Here is a 12068-nt window from a genome sequence, read left to right on the forward strand (position 1 = left end):
TGCCGTTTCAAATTAAAACACCTGTTGCTGCGCATTGAGAAGGGAAGTTGGCAGGATGAAACCTGAACGGTTATTTAAGCTAAAGAAGTTTGCTTTTGCTCGCTGTTTAACTGTTTTAAGTAACCATAGCAACAAGAACTACTTCTCTGGTTTGACTACAGTTCCATATTTGTACTTTTATGATGTAACGATGCTGTGTTTGTTTTACTTCTCATGTGACCACATTAACTTCATTTTAAAAGAGCTTAAAAAACTGATTATTCCAACGTACACAACAGTGTATGGTGATACTTCCATAGCTGATTTAACTGATTTAACGGTTGTGGTTTTGCGTTAAAAGACTGTATTTTGAAAAGAGACCAACGGTTTCCGCTCGCGACCCGGCTAACTGCCGCTAGCTCGACGGCGCTTGCCGTGACCTTGCTCAGACATATTTAGCCAGAAACCGACCCCTGTTCATTTACAAAGCGCCCCAGCACGGTGCCGAGGCGGCCGGTGAGGCCGCTTCGGTCGGCGTGCGCCAGTTTTTACGGCTGTTTGGCGACTTTTGGCCGCATTTCTGAGACTTTTCCACCGTCTCCGGGGTGCGCGCAGCCAGCAGCAGCAGCAGCAGCATCGACGTGACGCCTGTTGCATCCACCTCCTCCTCCTCCTCCTTCCCCCTCCTTAGTCCCTCTTTTCTGTCTTTCGACATCACCCCCAGCTGTAACTTCCATTTTAAACGTTAACTCATTACTTATTTGCACTCTTCCAACCGCCTACTGCCTCAAACCGTCGACTTTGTGAACTTTTTTCGAGGCTAAGTTAGCCGTTAGCCTCGTCGTCGTTTTTTTTTTTTTTTCTTTTTTTTTCCTCTCGTGTTGGTACACGGTGAAGGATGCTGGTCGGGCTGATAAATAACTACAATAATGCGCTTTTACTGTGTCAAAGAGTTTCTTATCGGTGAACTGGGTGAATGATTGATGGCCGGGGTTTGGTTTGGCTGTTGGCGGAGGGAGATGGGATGGACTGATGGGCTCTTCCTCCCTCTGTCTCAGGGTTGAACTGGTTAGATAATGGTTGCTAGGGATTTTCTACCTCCCTCCTCCTCCCTGCTGAGGAACTTTAACTCCACTTCACTTTAACTCCAACTTTTCAAACATTAAATGTTCACACATTAAAATTCAAATTGAATATAAATAAATGGTGTCAGTTGAGTAAACTTAAACAGTTTTTGCTGCTTCAGCCTCACTTGGTCAGGTGTGACCTGTAGCTTATGCGGCTAATGTTAGCAGCTAATTTAACTTGTTTTCAGACTTTTGTATAGGTTTAACAAGTTATTTAACTTGGTTAGATATACTCAATCTAACCTCAAGGTGCCATTACATAACCTATTAGGGAGTTTTGTTTTGTAGTTCCGCTTCTTTTAGACATTTATACCCATTTGAAAGGCTTAATGGTGAATTGGTGATGCTAACTTTTTAAGTTTTCCATCAACTGGTTTTTATTTTGGACCGCCCTTTGTAGGCACTTTAAGTGTATTGTGGTAAATGATATCCTTTATCAGCAGCTTATCTGGGTTTAGTACCAAAACGTGTGCACATACTGACTTTTTTTGGGCCTTGTTTTATCTGTAAAAGTTCTTGGTGTGCAAGTATTAGTTCACCATGTGCTGATGTGTTGTGGATTATGAAGCTTTTAGAGCATCTTTGGGACGTTTTGATGCGTTTTTTTCCAATGTTAAAGCCAAATAAACGCTGCTTTAGGTGAGATTTTGTGCGTTTATCCTGATATACCAGTTGGGGACATGTTGTGTACTCAATGTTCTTTTTTTTTTTTTAGTTCCCCTTGGTCTCTTATATTAACATTAATGCCTTTTCTAACTATGAAAAATACCTTTGGAGCGCAGGATAAGTTGCATTTGTGCGGCTCAGAAGTGTGTTTATTAAACTTTTATAGTGTGTTATGGTAGATTTGCCTCCTGTGGTGTCGCATCAATGCATCTATTGTTCTCAGAATCAGGTTTATGTCGAAGCTACCACGCATATGGGCTTGTTATGCGTCTCAGAGTGCTCAGTTTTGTCTTTAGGATGCTGCCTGGTTATATGAAGGTTTTTCCGTTGGAGATCTGTTGGGTCTCGCAGCATTTTGATCCATAAATGTGGTCCGGATACGACTGCTCCTCTTCTCCCGACCTGATTCTGTGTTGTGGACACGTGAGCCTCGGGTGCATCTGAAGGGCTGGTTTTATTTTAACATTTTTCCCAGGTATAGTGTGTATTTTGAGTGGTTGGAGCTGAAGTCGAAGCTTTCCTGGGATGAAATCCCTCATATCCCCGCTGAGCTTGGTCCTCCTCTCCTCCTCTCCAGTCAGGAAGAGGAGGAGGAGGAGAGATCCGGATGAGCAGTTAGCATTCCATTACGAAATTCAACACTGAGGCCGAGCTGGGCCCTCGGCGACAGGCGCTGATCTCTCCCCTCTTTCTCTCACGGACGGCTCTTCTTGCTGAGGGGGGAAACTTTAACTCGTTTCATGGAGCGGTGGCGGAGGCGGGGTTTTTCAGATGGAGATGTGTGCTGGGTGGGGGAGGAGAAGGGGTGTTAATCAAAACATCAAAGCGGAATCCTGGTGTGGGCTCGGATGCTGAACGTTTAACTCGGTTTCTGTCTAAAAGCGCTTCGATTGCTCTGATCAACTTTTTAGCTCTGGTTTTTATTTAAAAAGGAAAAAAAACAGCCCTAGAGTTGACGCGTCTTTAGGGTGATCAGAGGCAGATAAGATTTAAATGATGACAAATCATTTATAGGAAAAGTCGCCGGTGGATTCATGGTTACATGTTGCGTAACCTCCTTATCCTAAAACCCGCCTGCGTGACTGTGAGTTAATCACAGAACAAAGACGATGCAACGCCCTCCTGACGTGATGAATTCCTCGCCTTCTGACGGCTGTGGCAGATATCGATCGCTGTCAGAAAGTGGAAGAAAATCCCAGAGTGATCAAAGTGTGGCTGTGTTACTGACACTTTGTGCTTTTTAACCGCTTGTTTTTCCTGCAAACTGATGATGAGTGTGTCGTCTCCTGTATTGCGAGAGAGTTTTGTGGGAATCTGAGACAGACGCACACACTCAGCCTGCAGTCACAGTCGTGTAAAGACAAGATGCAGCATGAAGCGAGGGATGCTTGTTTTCCCCGCGTACAGGTGGAGGAGGAGTGAAACCAACCGACTGTGACCTGGTTTTATCTCCTCCTCATCGTGGCCTCACTGCAGGCTTATTCCAGCAGCTGCTCCAGAGGTTGTTTGGCTCTTAGTTTCACTCTGAGTCAGGATTCAGACTGTCAGTTTGGGTTTCTGCATCATCACAAACGATCAGAAAACTGATTCAAATCATTGGTCGATGAAGATGATGAAATATTAAATAAGTTTGACACATATTGAATGATTCATTTAAAATGTAAAAAAAGTTTAATATATTATTATTGACTAAAATTTACATTAAATCCTCAAGTGAATAAAAATGTGTTTTTTTTAATTTATATTTATAGTTAAAATAACCTAAATCAGTAATGTTCAGATTTAATTTAATATATAAAATCTACATTCAAATATATAAAATTATTTGGAAATTGCTGGAAATTTAAAAAAGAATCCTAATTTTTTTTTTAAAGTTTTTGTATCGATAAGGTCTTTAACTTAAAGTCCTGATTACTATAGAGCTTTTATGTTTGATCTGTTTGAAGCCGAGTCGTTTTTTGTTTGATTTAAGACAAAATAAGTTAGAAAAAACAGTTTAAAAACTAAAGATTCGACAAAAACCAACAAACGCGACACGAGAAACCAGATTAAAACACTCAAATCTCAAAGTTTTGTGTTGGTGGAAGCTGTCTTTTACGGCATCAAATTGGTGTTTGAGAGATTAATGCAGATGATGTGCGCGATAATTACTCACCAGTGTGTGTGTGTGTGTGTGTGTGTGTTAACCGTGTGAATGGGGGAGTTAATGGGAGTTTCAGAGGGATGTTTATGTCCACGGGGACAGAAGTTAAGCAGCTAATTAAAAGCTGTCGTCCTCCCCCCGAGACTGTTGTTGTCTCCACACACACACACACACACACACACACACACACACACACACACACACACACACACAGAGTCTAGGTCACATGACGCCGTCTGAATGTGCGAAAGGACGTGAAAGTGCCTAAAGATCCTGTTTAAAATGACGATGCTTGCAGCTGATGTTTGAACCAATCAGAGGTCGGCGATGGCGGCCGGAGTCACTCAGGTAGCAGCAGCTCGTCGGACCGGAGGAGAAGGTGTAGTAGGAGGTGGATGTACTCCTCCTTTCTTTCTGCTGGCCTCTCTCTCTTTCCCTCGGCGCCCAACCTCTATTTATAGCCCCGCCTTTTTTTAGATAAGATTATGTTCCATCCCCCAACAGACGGAGGGGAAGAAGAAGAAGAAGAAGAGGAGGAGGAGGAGGAGGTGAAGCTGGGAGTTTGGAGTGAAAGTTGACTCATAAACCTGACCCATTATTTTCCCATTTTACTAAACCTTACCTGTTATTGCGTTCATTTTGCTTTGCTCCATCAAAACGGTTAAACTGCCACTTTCAGTTATTAGCATGATCAATAATTCTGATTGGGATCTTCTTAATGAATCAACTTTTCTATAAAATGGTGGTAAACAGTGAAAAGTACAATTTACTTCAAAGCCAGGATGAAAAACTTTCAGATCACAATGCAAAATATCTGGTAAAGTCACCCAAAGTCGGGCAAATAATGTAGTTAAACTGCTACTCATTGTTCTTAGCATGATCAATAATACTAAGTTTCTTTATTAATGATTTTCTCTATAAAATGGTGGTAAACAATGAAAAATACCCAATGACCATTTGTGCAAAATATGTGGGAAAAGATTCAGCTTACATTGGAAAAAAGTATAAATCTTGAGCTTTATTTGGCCGAACTGATCGTTTGTTGGTAATTCCTTCACACGTTTAAACATCTCGGAGGACGTTATTTGTTGCTTTTCTGCGTCAGAAAGTGACGAGTTGGTATTTGAGCTGTAAAATTACGGGTTGAGGTATGTTTGAGGGCCTCCATCAGGACGAAGGTTGTTGTGTCTGGTTTGGAGGCCGACAGAGAGGTGAGGAGGAGGAAGATGAAGGGTGGGGGGATGGGCAGGAGTCAAACTCTTACACCTCTGGCTGGACCAGATGGCTTTTCACCTTCCCCCCTCCCGTCTGAACCAGAGAGACCTGAGGAACCACTTGTGACCTGAGGGCTTTGACTCCATCGTCTGAATGCTGGTATTTAGATGCAGATGAAGTCGGCGACTGTTAGATGAATGGAGGCCATCGTTTGGTTCCTCTGGAGTTGTTTAGCATGTTACTGCTTTGTCTCTTCAGCAGTCGGTTAGCTTCTCTTGGTAGTTTTCTGATTGTTTTTGGTCTCTGTTGTTTAGTCTTTTTTTTTTTTTTAGGAATCTTTTGGTCTGTTTTGGGTTTCTTGGAAGTTTTACGTGCAATTTAGGCCACATTTACACATAGAGAAACGAATATTCCCCCCCCCCTCCGTTTTCAATAATAACATCGTGCACACAACATCGTTTTGAAAAAACTTGTCGTTTACATCAACCCGCATAAATACGCCGTCAAGCGCCATCATAACTCTGCCAAACCTATTGCAGGGTGCTTGCACAAGTCTTGAAAGTCTTAATAAGTATGGAATTTTGAAGCACTGTTTTCCAGACCTTGAAAAGTCTTGAATTTTGTGTGAAAGTCTTAATAAGTATGGAAAATAAATGTATGGTAGAATGTTACAGTATGCTCAAAGGCATTGTGAAATGAGAAATAGGAAGGTAGGCTATAAAACTATAAGTTTACTAACTGGTCACGTACTGTATTAGCCTAATGGGATGAGATGTGAGTGCAGAGACTGAATTCTACATACATACATCCATCCATTCATTTTTATAGATAGTTTTTGTGACACTTGTTTGATGTGAAATTCATGTACTTGTGATTTTCATGTTTTGAAACGTTTTCATCAGTAAAAGCATAATTTACTGTGAATAATGCATTTGTTCATTGAATACTGGCCTATAAAAATGAACATTTCTAATAAACACAGTTGGTACAATCTCAACCAATGAAGTAGGCACACAAGTTACAAGTACATAAAGTTAAGGTCTTGGGGGAAAAAAGTATCAGTTTTAAAAAAGTCTGGAATTTTAATTTGGAAAAAGAGCAAACACCCTGTATTGGTGGCAGTGTAGGGAAAGGAATAAAGCCGTTTAAGCCAATCAAAATCCTCAGAATCTACACCAACAAACGCAAAAATGAGTAGAACTTTAACGTCATCCATGATAATCCTGATCAGTAGCCAAACAAACTGTAAACATAAGGCGCTCGCATGACGTTAAGCATTTTCTGGCGCATGATGTGACGTTTAAGAACCTAAAACGCCGTTTCTCCCAGTTGACATGGCAACACATAACCGGCGTTATCAGAAATCTCCACTTTGGCCGGAGGTTTTTTGAAATAATCGTTTTCTGTGATTAAAAACGGGGTTTTGGTGTAAATGAGAGGCCAAACCGCAGGAAAATATCTGCGTCTTCCTGTCGTGTAAACGGGGCCTTGGTGTCTATTTGTTGTTGTTTTGGGTCTCTTTGTAGTCCTGTAGTGGTCCTTGATTCTTTCCCACATCTTTGTGGGTGTTATGGGTGTTACCGACTTGTATGTCAGAGCTGTTAATAGTCACGCTAAACAGACTCTCTGAAACCCTGGGGCCTCTGGTACTCGATGGGCCTGTGGAGCAGCGAGTCCTGGCTCCTCTTTCAGCCTGTAAAGATCAACAAGTCAGCGGATGATTTCCATTCTGACTGGCTGAACCTCGTCATCACTCGGGACCAGTTCAGCCCTAAATGTTTGCAGGAAGTGATGTCGTAAACGCTGCTCCTTGGCGCGGCGGCGGCGGCTTGTGAGTCAGTGTTTTTGGATGCTCGCTGAGGCCGAAGGTGCGCAGATGAGTCATCGGCAATCCTGAATGTGACGAAGAGCTCGAGGAGAATGCTGAACATGCTGAACAGGTTGATAAAGACGCAAAGAAAAGTTGTTGATTTGTAGTTTTTTATGCTTTTAGTTTCACTAGAAAAGAAGAAAAATAACAAAAGTCAGGAAAAGCCTTAAAGTTTCCCCCTGAAACTGCATAAATGATCTGAATTTATCGTCTGGCTTGATCTTAATCCGCATTGATAACGTCTAATTTACCTTTCACGGTTTAACGAGTAGATAGAAAAAGTCTTTAGCCAATAAAATGATAAACTTTAGCTCTGAGAGACGAGAAGAAGATGAGCGTCATCCGAGATGTGGGGTGAATAACTCTGAAGTAGGACGCACACTCAGAGTTTAGTGTGTCGTTTGCTGATCTCCTCCCATGGAAGGGTGTCTCTGTGGGATTGATGTCACCACACACTCTACAGGCCTGCTTTGTGGTTTCTTTGCTGGGTTTAAATTTAGGCGAGAGGCCGCTCACACACACTCTCTGGGTTAGTTAGTCTCTGAGGACTCGACACAAGTCATCTCAGGACCCCCGTAACTTAAACCCGAACCCAAAACTCAGGCCAGAACCCTCGAGCCGGTCCTCACAAACATAGAAGTGCCCACTTTTTTTTTTTTTTTTTTTTTTTCTTAGGCGAAGATGCCGGGTTCGTGTTGCAGATTAACAGGAAGTTAATTCACTTTTTGAGTAGTTTTCCAGTTAAAAAATGTGAAAAACGGATATTTTCAGCGTCTTCCATGTGAACGATTTCTTATTTTTGTAGATTTCTGAGTGTAAATTGAACGTTTTGAGGCTTTTTACAGATTTTATTGATTATTTTCAGTTTGTTTTACTTCTGTTTGTAACTGTTGGTGTTTTTGTAAGAAAGATTATTTTCTTTATCGCTTCCTGGGTAAACTGTCTGATTTCATTCCTCTCCTGAACTCCTCTGATTGAATTGGTTTTTTATGTTTTTATCAGTAGTTTTCTACAGATTTGAACCTCTGGAGGGTCATGAATATGTTCAGCTTTTGTTTTGAAGCTGTAAAATGTCTGTTTTTCTGTCCTCCGGCGGGTTCAGACTGTTAACCTGTAGGGTTGTCAGATGTAAACTCGGTGGCCATACAGTCGGACGTGTGGAAACTTTCCGCTGTTGTCCGGCCTTGACCCCGGGAGTTTGTCACAGAGGTCGGTTTACATAACTCGGCTTGTTTGGAGCCGATAAGCCAACTCGCGCTCAGTTTTGTTGCAGGTTTTTAAAGTAATTTTGACTTTTCTCGCAACATGAAGGCTTCTTTGTGAGAAAATGTGGAATCTTTTCCCACACACTGGCCGTTTGATGCGTTCAGCATCTTGTAGCTCCGCCCACCGCGCGCTCGGCGGCGGTGATGTTTTTCTCTTCAGCGTTTTTGAGTTGTTGAAAGTTTCCTGGAAGCTCGCAGCAGCAGAGGATGAACAACATCTCTCACAGTTACGTAACGTCTCTCTGATAATAAAGGCTTCACAACAGCTCACACATAGAGAGGAGCTATTGTTTCTCCACTTCCTCCATCTCCTCTTCGGCTCTCCTGATGAGAGGCTGCCTCACTTCCTGTTAACCCTCCTCCTCCAGCCTGTCTTCTTCTCTGACTCCTCTTCCCCGTTTTCTCTTGATGGCTCAGCACAAAGCATCGAGAATTCATACTTTTCTGCCTTTAGTTTTTAAAACGGCACAAAAATACAAAGTAATAAGCGATTTGTCTTTTTTGTTCTTGTGTTGGGATCCAAATGGACCAGCCGGTAACAGCCGGTTATTTGTTGCATCAGTGGCAAACGGTCATAAAACCTAGATTTATTTGATGTTAAACTGATTTATTAAAGCCGGAGTCATATAATGACAGTGTTTTATTCCTTGTTACAACACAACATTGATCATTTACAGCGGCATTCCTTCATTGCCGGATGAACAGAATCATCTACAGGCTGTTAGACGAGCCAACGTTATCAAAGGTTCATGGCCGGGTTTGCTGATTTATAGCAGTTTTTCAGTTTACATCCACTTTTTCCCCCAACTCATCAACTTTCGTCTCCATTTATTCGATTTAGTTGCTGTTACTTCCACGTGTCCCCATTCAATTCATTGTTATACAATCATAATCCAGTCAATTCCAATTAGATTCCAGATTAGTCCAGTTCATACAAAGTTCTTAAAAAGCACTGATCCGGTCGTTCTGTTGATTTCTCCTAACTTACCACTAACGTATCCCTTAACTTACCCTCTAACTTACCCTCTAACTTACCCCTTAACTTACCCCTTAACTTACCCCTTAACTTACCCCTTAACTTACCCCTTAACGTATCCCTTAACTTACCACTAACGTATCCCTTAACTTACCACTAACGTATCCCTTAACTTACCCTCTAACTTACCCCTTAACTTACCCCTTAACTTACCCCTTAACTTACCCCTTAACGTATCCCTTAACTTACCACTAACGTACCCACTAACTTACCCACTAACTTACCCCTTAACTTACCCCTTAACTTACCCCTTAACTTACCCCTTAACTTACCCCTTAACGTATCCCTTAACTTACCTCTAACGTATCCCTTAACTTACCTCTAACTTATCCCTTAACTTATCTCTAACTTATCCCTTAACTTACCTCTAACTTACCCCTTAACTTACCACTAACTTACCCCTTAAATTACCCCTTAAATTACCCCTTTACTTACCACTAACTTACCCCTTAAATTACCCCTTTACTTACCACTAACTTACCCCTTAAATTACCCCTTAACTTATCCCTTAACTTACCCCTTAACTTACCCCTTAACTTACCACTAACTTACCCCTTAACTTACCACTAACCTACCCCTTAACTTACCTCTAACTTACCCCTTAACTTACCTCTAACTTACCCCTTAACTTACCTCTAACTTACCCCATAACTTACCACTAACTTACCCCTTAACTTACCCCTTAACTTACCACTAACTTATCCCTTAACTTACCACTAACTTATCCCTTAAATTATCCCTTAAATTATCCCTTAAATTACCCCTTTACTTACCACTAACTTACCCCTTAAATTATCCCTTAAATTACCCCTTAACTTACTCCTTAACTTACCACTAACTTATCCCTTAACTTACCACTAACTTATCCCTTAAATTACCCCTTAACTTATCCCTTAACTTATCCCTTAACTTACCCCTTAACTTACCACTAACTTACCCCTTAACTTATCCCTTAACTTACCCCTTAACTTACCACTAACTTACCCCTTAACTTACCACTAACTTATCCCTTAAATTACCCCTTAACTTATCCCTTAACTTATCCCTTAACTTACCCCTTAACTTACCACTAACTTACCCCTTAACTTACCCACTAACTTATCCCTTAACTTACCCCTTAACTTACCACTAACTTACCCCTTAACTTACCACTAACTTATCCCTTAAATTACCCCTTAACTTATCCCTTAACTTATCCCTTAACTTACCCCTTAACTTACCACTAACTTACCCCTTAACTTACCTCTAACTTACCACTAACTTATCCCTTAAATTACCCCTTAACTTATCCCTTAACTTATCCCTTAACTTATCCCTTAACTTACCACTAACTTACCCCTTAACTTATCCCTTAACTTATCCCTTAACTTATCCCTTAACTTACCCCTTAACTTACCACTAACTTACCCCTTAACTTACCACTAACTTATCCCTTAAATTACCCCTTAACTTATCCCTTAACTTATCCCTTAACTTACCCCTTAACTTACCACTAACTTACCCCTTAACTTACCTCTAACTTACCACTAACTTATCCCTTAAATTACCCCTTAACTTATCCCTTAACTTATCCCTTAACTTATCCCTTAACTTACCACTAACTTACCCCTTAACTTATCCCTTAACTTACCCCTTAACTTACCACTAACTTACCCCTTAACTTACCACTAACTTATCCCTTAAATTACCCCTTAACTTATCCCTTAACTTATCCCTTAACTTACCCCTTAACTTACCACTAACTTACCCCTTAACTTACCTCTAACTTACCCCTTAACTTACCACTAACTTACCCCTTAAATTACCCCTTAACTTATCCCTTAACTTATCCCTTAACTTATCCCTTAATTTACCCCTTAACTTACCACTAACTTATCCCTTAACTTACCCCTTAACTTACCACTAACTTACCCCTTAACTTATCCCTTAACTTATCCCTTAACTTATCCCTTAACTTACCACTAACTTACCCCTTAACTTACCCCTTAACTTACCTCTAACTTACCACTAACTTACCACTAACTTACCCCTTAACTTACCTCTAACTTACCACTAACTTACCCTTAACTTACCTCTAACTTACCACTAACTTACCTCTAACTTACCCCTTAACTTACCTCTAACTTACCCCTTAACTTACCACTAACTTACCCCTTAACTTACCCCTTAACTTACCTCTAACTTACCACTAACTTACCACTAACTTACCCCTTAACTTACCTCTAACTTACCCTTAACTTACCCCATAACTTACCACTAACTTACCCCTTAGATTACCCCTTAAATGACCCCTTAACTTACCACTAACTTACCCCTAACCTAAAGGGACTTAAAACACCGACTTTCTTGGATGATTAGACTTCTTTATCATTTTTAATTAGCCTGCAGAGATCAGCTGTTTTACAGACGGTGTGATTGATGAACTCTTTTGTCCCTCAGTTGTTGCCGTAAGTTTAACGGGACGTTACGGTTGGTAATTTGTTTCTGAGGCACGTCTCATCGGTCCTGATGGAGGCCCTCCCTGGTTCTGGTTCTGGTTCTGGAGGTTTTTTCCTCCCACAGTCGCCTCGTGCAGCTCGGGAGGTTTTTGGGGAAATCTGTTGGTTTCCTTCGCTGGGCCATTTCTTAAAATTGACTACTTTGGAACAGTTGAGCTGTAACTGCAGCTCGACTCGTCAGCGCTGATATTCTAAGTTTTCCTCAGTAAAAGCAGCTGAATCCTGTCCAAATGAAGAGAACGCGGCGTGTTTTTATGGCCGTTTATTTA

The 12068-nt window shown here is 41.2% G+C and overlaps 1 protein-coding gene across 6 annotated transcripts in view; it reads left to right on the forward strand.

The window, feature by feature from the left end:
* rreb1a (ras responsive element binding protein 1a) overlaps nucleotides 1-12068 on the forward strand; it is a 78542-nt gene that overhangs the window by 1374 nt on the left and 65100 nt on the right. The gene's annotated exons all lie outside the window — the stretch shown is intronic.

Source organism: Odontesthes bonariensis, chromosome 20 (assembly GCF_027942865.1).
Source record: "Odontesthes bonariensis isolate fOdoBon6 chromosome 20, fOdoBon6.hap1, whole genome shotgun sequence".
NCBI classification, from domain to species: Eukaryota; Metazoa; Chordata; class Actinopteri; order Atheriniformes; family Atherinopsidae; genus Odontesthes; species Odontesthes bonariensis.